At 46.4% G+C, this 13,071-nt stretch overlaps 1 non-coding gene across 1 annotated transcript; it reads right to left on the bottom strand.

Annotated features, from left to right (window-relative positions):
- Positions 1-9,707: 9,707 nt before the first annotated feature.
- On the bottom strand, positions 9,708-9,814 carry LOC115063059. The gene has a single exon (XR_003842940.1). It is a non-coding gene; the product is annotated as a U6 spliceosomal RNA (small nuclear RNA).
- Positions 9,815-13,071: the final 3,257 nt, after the last annotated feature.

A 13,071-nucleotide genomic window follows, 5' to 3' on the forward strand; every position in this document is an offset into this window, starting at 1 on the left:
GTGCCTGAATAACTTACCAACTATTATTTATTCATTCGTTGCTTTGACCTTTGAGAGCCTTTACTATCAGCTTGGGCTGACCTAGAACTCGTGATGTAGTTCAAAAAGAGCTGAATTACTAATCCTCTTGCCTCTACCTAAAAAGAGTGCTGAGTTAGAGGCATGCGCAACGTGCTTGGCTCTGTGCCTGGGATTCCCTTCCTGGTTTGTGCTTCATCTTCAACTCCCACGGGTTTCTGGAAGCATAGATCTGCCTCACAAGGGCTCAGCATCTCACAGACACTAAGATCCCTTCTTTGTTTGGCTTCCTCAACAGAGAGATCTCCCCATCATCCATGGGAGTGGCTCCCAGAGGGCGGGGACTTAGGGGTCTCCCACCTGGGAGCTAGGGAGCTTAGGGAGCCACCAGCCTCTTCGTTTCTTACCACCAGACCCTTGAGCTGCCTGCTGATAGGATAGGAAGGGAAAGGAAATTACATCCAGTGAGTCACTTTATCAAGAAAATTCCTCAAGAAATTGGTTGCTACCTGCAGATAACAACTGGTTTGTTAGCTAATAGCCAGGGGCAAAGCCAAGGCCGGTAACAGCTCCAGCTGTCCAGTCGTTAACTGCAGTAAAGGCCGATTCTGAGGTGGTTATTGCTGTGATAAAATGTCCTCAAAAGATTATAACAGCAATAGTGTATAAGGGGAAAAAAAAGTCTTAGTGGCCCTGGTATGACTGAATGGCTGCGTTTGAAAAATTGGCCGTTCCCCGGCGGTTCATAACCGATTTTCCACCAGTCAAAAGCAAGTTGTGCTCTGTTAGGTTTATTGTACAAGGCAATAAAAATATTGGCCAGGTTAAACTGTCAGCGTGCTATGGCATTAACCATTCTTTTACTGTGTTTAATTTAAGCGTTACGATGATTCATTATGGAAGAACGTGTCCCATGCAAATGAACAGACACCGAGTGTCAAAAATATGCACGGTGTTTTTTTAAAGCAAAATTAATTTTTATTTGACAGCTTCTGTGGGCGGAAGGACATCGGAGATGTGACAAAAAGTGTGCAGAACTTATACTTTTTTTAAATTGCCATGGCATCTCTGAGAGGTTGAGTCGTGACAGTGCTAGTTTCCCTAGGGTGTCTGCCTGCTGTGTGTTAAATAAAGTGTCTGATTGGGGCACGTGTTACCCAACAGATGCCTTCTAGAGGTTCACGGCTCGGGGATATACCTGGTGGTCCTGGTGCCAGGTGAATTCTTGCCTCACAAACCTGGGCCTTTTGCTCTTCCACACATCTGGTGCCAAATGACTCTGGTGTGGCCTGACTCGAGGTTGACCTGTCAGATCAGGCTGGTGGGCAAGCTTCCAGGAACAGCTGTGACCTTCTAGGAAGGGCCAGCCAGTACTCAAAGTAACAGATGACCGGGATCCACCTGCTTGTAAGGGAGTCGAGTCTACCCTGAGGCTAGGATCTTCTCTGCAGGTCTTCCTGCAACCCTATTAGCTATGGGATGTTATTATCAAAACCTAAGGGTGCTCAAGCTAGTTGCTTGCTGTCTAAATCAAGGATGTGGCTGCCACTGGATATGAGGGCATCGGATAGAAAGCTAACATGATTGCTGACCCTGACCAGGAGAGAAACGTCTACACTCTGCTCTATCCATTCCTTCCCATGGCATATAACCCTTTGTGTCTCAGATAAGAGCAAGCTATTGACAGCTCTTGTAGCCCACCCTTACCGCTGTTCCTTGAGCAAACAAACAAACAAACAGGACCTCATCTGGTGCCCAGACACCACATGTATTCAGTTTCCCTTCAGAAGCAGGCAAGCTGAAAAGCCCCATGCTCTACCCATGTGCACACAGTTTCTAGAGCCTTCTCAGAAACCTAGTTTGCCAGAGAGATGCAACTGTGACTCTCCATCCAGGCTCCTGTTTGGAGCAACTTCCCATCACTAGGCTCTCTGTCCCTAATACACGAGCATCCACCAGCTACCCAAGGGCAAGGTGTCTGGCATCTGAGTAGAATGCTGGAGGTGTCCCAGAAGGGACCCCAAGGGTGGCCCTGTCAGCAGGATCTACATGAGTCCAAACAGAGTCCCTGCTTCTTTGTTCCCTCGAAGCACTCAGGCCAACCCAGGTTGTATACTGGGCTTGAAACAGCTCCTACTGGCTCCCTAGAAACTCCATCTACTTTTCTTCCAGGAGGCCACATGGTCCTACCTCCATCCTGAGCCAGCCCAGAAAACTCAGATTCCACAGCCTGGGAAGATCCTTTGAAGCATCTGGGCTCTGGGAAGCAATGTCAACACACAGGCACCCAAATATCCACACAGCCATCCACCCACTCTCTCATCAAACACACACATACCATATCGTATGTCCCAGCATCTTAGTCAGTCAAGCTGCCATCACAAAACCCTGTAGACTGGGGCTCAGGCATACCTATTCCTCACAGTTCTGAAAAACAAAAAGTCCAATATCAAAGTTCTGACAGACCTAGATGCCAGCTGTCTGAGAGGGCTCCTCACAGAATGACCCCCAGAGGCTCATATATTAAGACTTATTCCCTAGTTGATGGAACTCTTCTGGAAGGATTCGGAGGTGTAGCCTTGTTGGAAGAAGTATGTCATTGAGGACAGGCTTTGACATTTCAAAAGACATCGTTCCCACTGTGCTCTTCCTCCTCCCACTTGAAGTTTGAGAATGTGAGCTCTCTGCTGTCCCTACCATCATGCCATTGCTCTGCCATCATGGATGCCAACCCTCTGAAACCTTAAGCCCTATTAAATACCGTCTCTTAGAAGTCGCCTTGTTCGTGTTGTTTTGTCACAGCAATAGAACAGTAACTAAGACATAGATGAATGCTTTCTTGTTATGTCTTCACATTTCAGGGACAGTGACCCTGTTCTTGGATCTGTTCTTATTGTTATAAAGGACTCATGCCAATGATCACAATCTCTCCTAAGGTCAGTTACCTGCCATGGGCTCCGCCCCCAAACACCATTGCTCTGGGAGGCAGAGTTTCTGCATATGAATCTGGAAGACACCAACATTCGGTTCAGTGTGTGTGTGTGTGTGTGTGTGTGTGTGTGTGCTATATCTGCACAGGTACATGTGCACACAGACATTCACACTCACCTGCACATGTATACACTCACATGCATACCCATAAGATCATATGGGGACACACAGAGCTTGTACACATTCTCTGATAAAATTGAGTGTTTGTGGTGTTTAATGAGCACAGGCCCTGCACTAAGCTGGACAGATTGGTGTACACTCAGCTCCTTAGAAGTCCAGTTTTGGCAACACAGCACCCAATGAGCACGAGTTTACCAACCATAATCCAGGTCAACTATGGCTGTGTGTAAACTGGCTTTCAGTCTGTGACAAATGCCTAAGAAAACTGACATAGGTTGTTAGTTGGGTTTTTTTTTTTTTTTTAAGATTGATTGATTAATTGATTTAATGTACATGAGTACACTTTAGCCATCTTCAGACACACCAGAAGAGAGCATCAGATCCCATTACAGATGGTTGTGAGCCATCACATGGTGGCTGGGAATTGAACTCAGGACCTCTGGAAGTACAGTCAGTGCTCTTAACCTCTGAGCCATCTCTCCAGTCACTGTCAGTAGCTGTTTCAATCAGTGCTATAACTAAATACATGACAGGAAACACCTTAAGTGAGAGAGGTTTTGGCTCATCATTTGGAAGTGATTGCAGCCGTCCTATAAAGAAGACCTGAGGGCAAGAGCGGTTTCCAGCTGGGGCAAGCTGGGTCAGGAAGAAGAGCAGAGAACTGTGCTCATCTGGCTCTCTCCTGACTTCATCTGTGTTTCATTCGTGCCTGTGTCCACATGCATGTGCACATTCATACGTGTGGACCTGCACCTGGAGCCGAGAAGCATGATGGACAGATGGCAGAGCTGTGGCCACACTATTGGTTAGAAACTTTCTCTGTTCTGCACATCAGTCTGGGAGAGGGAAGTGGCTCTGGCTCCTGAGACCTCTACCCTCAAGCTCTCAAGGGCCACTGTGTTCTCACCCCCAGCAGGCAAGCCTGGCAGGCAAAGGGCTCATTGTTTGCTGAGTGATTTGAGGTAAAGCTGAGAATCCAGGGTGCCAGCTCAGGTGCCCCTCTTCTTCATCTCATTGGTACTTTAACAGACCATGCTGTTTCCTATACCACAGAAGCTGCTAGAGCCCCTGCCCTGGTCCCTTCAGACCTCACTCTCCGGACAGCGCTCCCATGCACTGATGCTCTGTGCTCTAGCCATGTCTTCCCAGCAGAGACAACATTCTGGGAGCCAAGCCTCCAGGCAGCCCAAAGAAGTACTGGCGAAGAACTGGGCAGTGACCATGCCTCGAAACTTGTGCTATGAGGGTCCTTGGTGGCCCTGGGAGGTGGCCGTGGTCAAGTGATGCTACACATTTGCTCAGACCTCTACCAACTCAAAAAGAACACACATCTTAGGCTGGCCTTTGCTTTGGTATCCCTTACAAAGCACCTGTCACCCCTCCCCACATCTTTCTTTCACACACACACACACACACATACACACACACACACACACACACACACATAAACATACATATACACACAAACACACTGTACTGGATAGCTTTGTGTCAACTTGACACAGCTGGAGTTATCACAGAGAAAGGAGCTTCAGTTGGGGAAATGCCTCCATGAGATCCAGCTGTAAGGCATTTTCTCAATTAGTGATCAAGGGGGGAGGGCCCCTTGTGGGTGGTGCCATCTCTGGGCTGGTAGTCTTGGGTTCTATAAGAGAGTGGACTGAGCAAGCCAGGGGAGGCAAGCCAGTAAAGAACATCCCTCCATGGCTTCTGTACCAGCTCCTGCTTTCTGACCTGCTTGAGTTCCAGTCCTGCATCCTTTGGTGATCAACAGCAGTATGGAAAAGTAAGCCGAATAAACCCTTTCCTCCCCAACTTGCTTCTTGGTCATGATGTTTGTGCAGGAATAGAAACCCTGACTAAGACACACACACATCATTTTGTGTCATGGATTGATTATAGCACTGTGTTTTCTGAAACTATATTGCACTTTGCAAATGTAACACCAGGAAAAGATGAATGAAATGATATAAAACTCCTATTGTTTATTCTTATTCCTGGCCAACTCAGTGTTGTAGACGGGAAAGCACGGCCCTAGAGGAGTCTGTAGGATGTACTTCAGCACAGTGGCTTAGCACAATTGACTTCAAGAGCATGTCACCCACAAACATAACTAATTTTTTGTTTACACAGAGAAGCAAGAGTTAGTGTTATGGCCCCCAAAGAAAGCTCATCCAGTTTCAGATTTAAAGCACCATTTCCCCCAGATCCTTGGGTGGCAAGCCTGTGCTTGCCCATCTCCACAAAAACCCACCAGGTCCCCATTCTCCTAAGTTCTCAAAGGCTGCGATTGACTAATTCTGCTCTTCTGTAATTGCTAAATCAAAAGAATTTATTATCCCTGAAACTTTAAATGGGAAGGAAATAGGAGGAGGAGGCTAGCACTGAGCCTTAATAATGATAAAATTCAACCATGGTCAGCCGCCTGCAAACCCATAATCCCCATCCAGGAGAAGATGGCAAACGAGGGAGGTGGGCTGCTCTGAGCCAGCACAGCCATGTCGCTCTTCCATTTGGCTCCAAGCAGCTGAAGCGGGCTCCTTCTAGGAGGGAGAGAGAGCAGCGCGGGCTTTTCTGCTACCTGCTTAAATGGAGCCTAATTCCTCTTATTTTGCTGTAATTAATTTGGCTTAATTCTCTCTCCCCTTGTTAGAGGCATCTTGCCATATTCTGGGATTTTAAAGATCACCCTGGGATAGAAAGAAAGGGGAAGAGAGAGGGGGTGGGGGCAAGAGGGGGAAAAGGGGGAGAACAAGGAGATGGAAGACCTTAGCGTCCCAGTATTCCCTCAGCAATCGGAAAGGCACATCTTTGGAGCTGGGACCTCAGGTTCAAATGGGGCTAAAGCCAGTGCCTGGTTAGGGCTTTATTCACCCACAGAGGTACTTCCAAGGCAGGGCCTGTGAAAATTAGTATTTTGGTGTCCATGTTGGAATTCCCTGCTAAAGACTGTACTGTCCTTGGTCCATGGATTCCCCTTAGAAGGCCCAGAACTCCACAGCAGATCCAACCCACCCACAAGGATTGGGCAAGTTGTAGTGAACCCCCTCACAGACAGGTTGCCACACTAGGTCACCCAGGGCCTAGAGGTCACCATGTGAACCAGCAAGAAGCAGGTGCATTCCCTAGTCTCATACTAGGATTAAAAAAAAAAACCTCTATGAAACCACAAGGTCTCACCTCTCTTTCCTGAGCCCAGGTTGTTAAGAGAGACAAATCTGTTTCCTCCATCTTGGCTTATATCCTTCATGTTCAGTTGCCTTCACTGTGGGACCATGCCTCATAACTTCTGTCAGCACAGATTTGCTGTGCTGTCCAGGTTTGGCCACGCCCCGCTTGGCCTCACCCTCCCACAATGTCATCTCCAGAACAAGCAGCCTCTGTCCCCAACACACTCCTAATCTTATCTCAAGTCCACTTCTGCTGGTCAGCATGCCCAACCTGGTTTCCCAGCTGCCTAGCGCTTGTTTGTTTTTAAATTTTAAAAGTTATTTATAAAAATTAACTTTGGGTGGGCACGTATTTTTGTGTGCGCATGTGTATAAGGGGTCTAGGCACAAGGGCCTGAGCCTGTGCTCACCGGGAGAGCCAGGCAGAGTCTCTCTCTCTGAACCTGGAGCTTGCATTGCCCAGCTGGGCAGCAGCCAACAAGCCCCAGTGATCCATCCCCCTGCCTCTGGGGTTACGGATGTGAGGCGGACTGCAGCAGGCTTGTTCCAGGGATACTGGGATCAGAACTCTTCCATAGCAAGCACTCTCAACCACTGAACCATCTCTCCAGCTGCAGGATTTTACTAGTGTATAGTCATAAATATATATATGGCTATATATGAGTATAAGTCACAAGGATAAGACAGTGACTTTCAAGCGACATTTTTGCTCATGTACGCTGTGTACTTGCTCACCCCATTCTCCTTATGCCTCTCCCCCCCATTGAGCCCTCACTCTTCCACAGTAGCTTCCCTTCCACTTCTATGCCTTGTCTCTGTTTTATTTTTTTTTCTTCTAAAGCTGGACTCTAAATATGAGGGAAAGCACAAGTCTCCCCGAGTCTAGCTTATTTTGTTCAACATCATGATTTCCGGCTCCAACTATTTTCCTGAAAAATAAAATGACATGATTGCCTTCTTCTTTGTGGCTGAATAAAATTCTGTTTATATTTATGCTGCATCTTCTGCACCAGCCCTTGAGCACTTAGGCTCTATGACTTGACTTTGGTAGGTTGTACAGCAATCGGCATGAGTGCTCACACCTCTCTGGTGTCACGTGCCTTCTGTTCCTTCAGGCACATGTCTGAGACAGGATAGTTGGGTCATGGTGTTCCCAGGTGGCTTGGTTACTCATCTTATGGTTCCAACAACAAACTACCCTGCAGGAGTAACTAGGGTACAGTCCAACATGGCGGGAGGTCATGATGAAGAACCTGCAACAGCGAACCACATTCATCCACAGTCAGGAAGCAGGGGGAACTGAGTGCTCTTTCTCAACTCACTTTCTCCTTTTTCTTTAACTCCAGCACATGGGCCACAATTAACTTCCACTATTAAGTTGGGCCTTCCAGCTTCAGTTAACCTAATCTAAGTGGTCTTCATAGGTGACCAGAGTCTTGTCTCCTTGGTAATTCTAGATCCAGTCAAGCCAACAGTATTAACACCATGGGTCTCTGAGACCTGCCAGGGTTCTAAGCTCTTGGCAAGTTAATCAAAGGACAGTTGACAGCTAAAGGTTTGACTCCAAAGAAAATCATCCACCCCATCTATCAATCCATCATCCACACAACATCCATTCCATCCATTCCATCCGTCCATCCATCCATCCATCCATCCATCCATCTATCCATCCATCCATCTATCTCATCCATCCATCCATCCATCCATCCATCCATCCATCCATCTATCCATCTATCCATCTATCCCATCCATCCATCCATCCACCCATCCATCCATCCCATCTCTCCAGGCTCAGGCAAGATGACTCAGGAGCCCTACATTCTTTTCTGGACATCTTTTACAGGAGTTTAGGAAGAGGGAGGAGATGATTCCTGGGGTCAGGATTGGTTGGAGCCTTACCCTGACTGACAGATGAGCTGTTATGTAAGTTTAAACAACCTGTACAGGAATAAACATACATTCCATAATTTCAAGTCATACACAGAACATGATGGTAAATAGAAGGGTTTCCTGAAAAGTCATTTCAAGGGCAGATTATTTCTCCCTGTGCTTAATATACCCAACCCTGGCTGGTTTGAGCAGACCTTGCTTAAGTCTCTACCAGAAGTGCCTGACCACAAATTACCCTCAGGAGTCTGGGATATTATGGGTTGTGTCTGCTCCCAGGACATATTTTTCCAATGGTTGTTCCCTACACTGCCTCGCTATGCATATCTATTTTTAGACTTTTGAGGAACCTGTTACAGATTTCTGTAACTGACCAAAGGAGTTTATATTTCTCCCCACTGTTTATAAGGTTCCTCTATCACCACATCCTTTCTTGGAGAATTCTGACTGGAGTTGGGAGGGATCTCAATGTAGCTTGGATGTATGCTTCTTTGATAGCTTCAATGTCTTCGAAAGGGGCCACTAGAGACTGTGAGGTGCTTCGGGGCGGGGGGGGGGGGTGCTGCAGCCATCTGCAGGTGGGATCATCCGTTTCTCTATGCAAACCAATGTGGAGCAGCAGTGCTGATGGATCTTGTCAGGAAGCAGCAGGGAAGGAGGGTGAGCTGATGGTTTGGAGAGAGGATCAGGCGGCTCCCTACCTCCTCCACCTCCCACCTGTCCTTCTAGGAAACCCTAGGCACCTTCTCCACTCTCTCAACTTCCACCAAACCTCATCAGACTATGCGAGCATCTGCTGGGCATCTCCCAAGGTCTACAAATGGAAAGTTCTACCCTCTCCTTCATCCTCAACACAGCCACAACCTCGTTATCTACTTTCATCGTCCCATGCCCACTCTGTTGCAGGGGCTCTACCCTCTCTGTCTCCCGAATAAAGTCCTCACCATCTCATGGACATCTGAACACCCATGGTCTCTGGTGACTGCATCTACCTTCTTGGAAATGGACAGTAATGGCTGTCCTTTAATTGTGTGATTGATTAGCTGACTAATATTTCTGCCTCTACATTTCTTAGTCCAGGGCCTAAAATAGGGTCTGAAGAGGAGAAGTTACTCAATACATTAACTTTAAAAGTCCATTGGCACAATGAATGTTAGAAAGTAAGAAAATATTTGCAACACAGATGATGAAGAAGTATCTGCCACTGAGATGGTTCTATCAATATACAAATACGTTAAATTACTCGTGTGGGGGCTGGAGAGATGCCTCAGAGGTTAAAAGCACATGTTGCTTTTGCAGAGAACTCAGTTGCTAGTACCCATATGGTAACTTACAACCATCTGTAACCCTAGTTCCAGGGGATCCTACTGGCATTCACAAGGAATACATACATGCAGGCAAACATTCATACACATAAAGTAAAATAAACAAATCCTTTTTGGTTTTTGAGGAAAGGGTTTATTTCACTTATATTTCCATACCACAATCCATCATCAAATGGCATTAGGGTAGGAACTCGAAAAAAATATGGACCACTTCCTGAATTTGCGTGTCATCCCTGTGCAGGAGCCATGCTAATCTTCTCTACATCATTCCAATTTTAGTATATGTGCTGCCGAAGCAAGCACACGATTCTTTTACAAAGTTACCTTGTGCCACTTTTCAAAAGAGATCTGTTTATTTTTATATTACATGGTGAGTGTTTTGCTTGCATGAAAGTCGGCACCATGTGCATGCAGTGCCCACAGAGGCCAAAGGAGGGCCTCAGATCCCCTACAATTGGAGTTACAGACAGTTATGGGACACCATAGAGACCCTTGGAATTGAACCTGGGTTCTGCTCTTAACCAATGAGCCATTTCTCCAGCCCACTTTTGTAGCACTTTGATAAAACACCCGACAAGAGCCAAGTTAAGGGAGGAAAATTCCTCCGGGCTCATGGTTCCACAGGGGCCATATGGAGGGGAAACCAAGGGATCAGGCCAATCCATGTCTGAGCAACTGACTTAGGGAAGGCTGAAGAGAAGAGATACCATTAAGGTGCCCAGGAACACATGCAAAGTGAGTTTTCAGAAGTCCACACCAGCTGATAGTGCTACACAGCTTCTCCTTCCATGTTGTGTCTAAGGAGTCACTAGAACCTGTGTATCTTCTATAGATGCTCTTGCTATTTCCTTTTAAAAGACTAAGACACAATAAGTGGATATTAGCCCAGAAACCTAGAATACCCAAGATACAATCTCCAAAACACAAGAGAATCAAGAAGGAAGACCAACATGTGGATATTTCATTCCTCCCCAAAATAGGGAATAAAATACCCATGAAAGAAGTTGCAGAGACAAAGTTTGGAGCTAAGATGAAATGATGGACAATCCAGAGACTGCCCCACCTGGGGATCCATCCCATAATCAGCCACCAAACGCGGACACTATTGCATATGCCAGCAAGAACTTGCTGAAACTCCCAGCATTCTATAGGAAAGGAGTCGGGCTGCTCCCTTCCCATGAATAGTGCTCAGTAACAAACCAATCGCATTTTCGTTGGGCAGTGCGCCTACCTACTCTCAGATCCCTTCCAGCTGAGCCCCACCACCACCACGTGTTTCTCAGTTTTCCTTTTTGTTTGATTGTTCCTCTGCCCCTCCTTCCTTGGATTGTAATGTAAAATTCTTTTACCATGTCAAGAAATTATTAAAAATACAGGTACTTTGACCTCTTTAAAAAAAAAAAAAAAAAGAACTTGCTGAAAGGACACTGATATAGCTATCTCTTGTGAAGCTATGCCAGTGCCTGGCAAATATAGATGTGGATGCCCACAGTCATCTATAGTATAGAACACAGAGAACCCAATGGAGGAGTTAGAGAAATTACCCAATGAACTGAAGGGGTCTGCAACCCTATATGTGGAACAACAATATGAACTAATCAGTACCCCCAGAGCTCATGTCTCTAGCTGCATATGTAGCAGAAGATGGCCTAGTCGGCCATCATTGGGAAGAGAGGCCCCTTGGTCTTGCAAACTTTATATGCCCCATACAGGGAAACGCCAGGGCCAAGAAGTGGGAGTGGGTAGGTAGGGGAGCAGGGTGTGGGGAGGGTATAGGGGACATTCGGGATAGCATTTGAAATGTAAATGAAAAAAATATATAATAAAATAATTTTTAAAAAGACTAAGACACAATCCTTATTATGAATCAAAGCCATGTGTGTCTGTAATAGGGGCCAGTTCTCCCTATTTTACAGAAATTCCTGACAGTCGTGCCTTGAACCTACTTATTAGAGCCCCTACCAGGCCCACAACCTTCCCAAATATAACTTTTTACCTGGGCTTTACCCCATGGCCTCCAGTTTGGCTCATGCCTTGTTTTCTCTTTGCCCTAATCTGTTTTATACTTTAATGCTATTTTACTGAATGTATTTTTGCCAACCACATTAAATGCTTCCAGAATAAAGTAGGTGTAGATCAACAAATAAGCACACACACATCTGTATCACTGTCTCGCCTGCTCCACCACCAGCCAGGTAGAGCCAGGAGCCCCCCAGAAGGCTGTGAAAATGTCTCTAAAGGACCATGGAGTAGAGGCTGGAAGGACCTGAAATGTGGGGAGGTGGGCAATGTCAAGTGCGGCCATAAAAGAATGGGGAGAACATTTATTTAAGGCCATGGCCACTCCTGAGTCAGCACGGATGAAGGATGATCATTCCTGGCCAAAACTTGGCACTAGGATGCCAAGAAATAGACTGGCTGGGCATGATGGGCAACTTGTGCCTGTATGACCAGCACTAGGGAGGTAGAGGAAAGAAAGTTCAGAGTTCCAGATCAACCTGATACTGTGTCTCTATGTAAAAAATAAGATCTAAGGGGAAGGGAGGGGAAGAGGGAGGTGGGGAAAGGAGGGAGGGCAGGGAAACAGGACGTCACCAAGCTAACCCTGTCTGAGGACAGGAGTAGGCAAAGGAGAAGACCCTTGTCCCATACCTCTGTCCTGGGAAGGTCTACTTTGTTATAGAGGCCACCTGAGCAGTAGTCTCTGTCTGGCTGACCATCTCTCTCCAGACATACAAGAATGAGCGACAGGCTAGAAGGAAAAGTTAGCGCAGCCGATTGAATCAGAAGGAGACGCTGTGGGCACAGGGCCAGAGAGTATTCTTGGATGGGACTTTTTTGTTTCCAGTGTCCTATGGAAGCAGCTGCAATTCTTTTTTTAAGTACCATTCCAGCTGACCTTTTGAAAGGAAGGATTTGTATTTCAATAGGAAATCTGCATTTCCACTGAAGGCAGAGGCTCAATTTTCTGTCCTTGGTTGTTCTCAGACAAGCCAATTCTTTGGTGTGTGTGTGTGTGTGTGTGTGTGTGTGTGTGTGTGTGTGTGTGTGTGTGTTGGGGGTAGGGGATCATCTGTAAATTTTCTCTAAATCAAAGACAGGACCCCAAGTGTCCATAGAGTGGCAGCCTAGAGGCAGTGGCCGCACTGATGGAGAGAGGGATAACTCTGTCATCAGTGCACACGAGGACATTTTGCCACAGTCACACACAAAAGTAACCAGTAGAGGAATACTGGGGAAGAGACTATACCTGGACCTAGATATCAAATGGCCTTTGCTATCATAGGGTAAAAGATGAAATAGATTCTCATTAAATTTAAAAAGGAAGAGATGGGCATTGAGAAACGAATGGAAGATTGTATGTGTGATTACATGGATTGAACTATAGATGGGTGGATAAGTAGATGTGTGGATGGGTGGATGGATGGATGGGTGGATGGATGGATAAATGGATGGATGGGTGGGTGGATGGATGGATGGATGGATGGATGGATGGATAAATGGATGGATGGGTGGGTGGATGGATGGATGGATAAATGGATGGATGGGTGGGTGGATGG

The sequence above is a fragment of the Mus pahari genome, chromosome 1 (genome assembly GCF_900095145.1).
Source record: "Mus pahari chromosome 1, PAHARI_EIJ_v1.1, whole genome shotgun sequence".
Lineage (NCBI taxonomy): Eukaryota > Metazoa > Chordata > Mammalia > Rodentia > Muridae > Mus > Mus pahari.